This window comes from Lampris incognitus, chromosome 9 (assembly GCF_029633865.1).
Source record: "Lampris incognitus isolate fLamInc1 chromosome 9, fLamInc1.hap2, whole genome shotgun sequence".
Lineage (NCBI taxonomy): Eukaryota > Metazoa > Chordata > Actinopteri > Lampriformes > Lampridae > Lampris > Lampris incognitus.
In genome coordinates, this window is record NC_079219.1 from 27,417,069 (window position 1) to 27,417,654 (window position 586).

The following is a 586-nucleotide window of genomic DNA, read 5'->3' on the forward strand; positions in this document are numbered from 1 at the left end:
TAAATTCCTGACTCACAGTTACATCTCTGAGGACTTCCCGTTCAAACAGTGAGAAATCCATTACACAATACAACACATGACAACGGATGGCACCCTCTATCCTGAGACCCATTATTTAAAATTAAGAAAAACTCCACAGGAAAAAAAGCTTTTCATGAAAATAAAAGGGTGAAACCTGAGGAAGAGCACTGGAGGAGGGATCTCTTTCCCATAAAATATATGCAGTAGGTGCTGAATGGTCAGGGTAGACATATAATTAGAAATAAAACACTTGGGCGTCCGGGTAGCGTAGCGGTCTATTCTGTTGTCTACCAACACGGGGATCTCCGGTTCAAATCCCCGTGTTTCCTCTGGCTTGGTCGGGCGTCCCTACAGTCTGCGGTTGGGAAGCCAGATGTGGGTATGTGGCCTGGTCGTTGCACTAGCGCCTCTGGTCGGTCGGAGCGCCTGTTCACGGGGGAGGGGGAACTGGGGGGGAATAGTGTGATCCTCCCATGTGCTACGTCCCCCTGGCGAAACTCCTCACTGTCAGGTGAAAAGAAGTGGCTGGCGACTCCACATGTATCAGAGGAGGCATGTGGTAGTC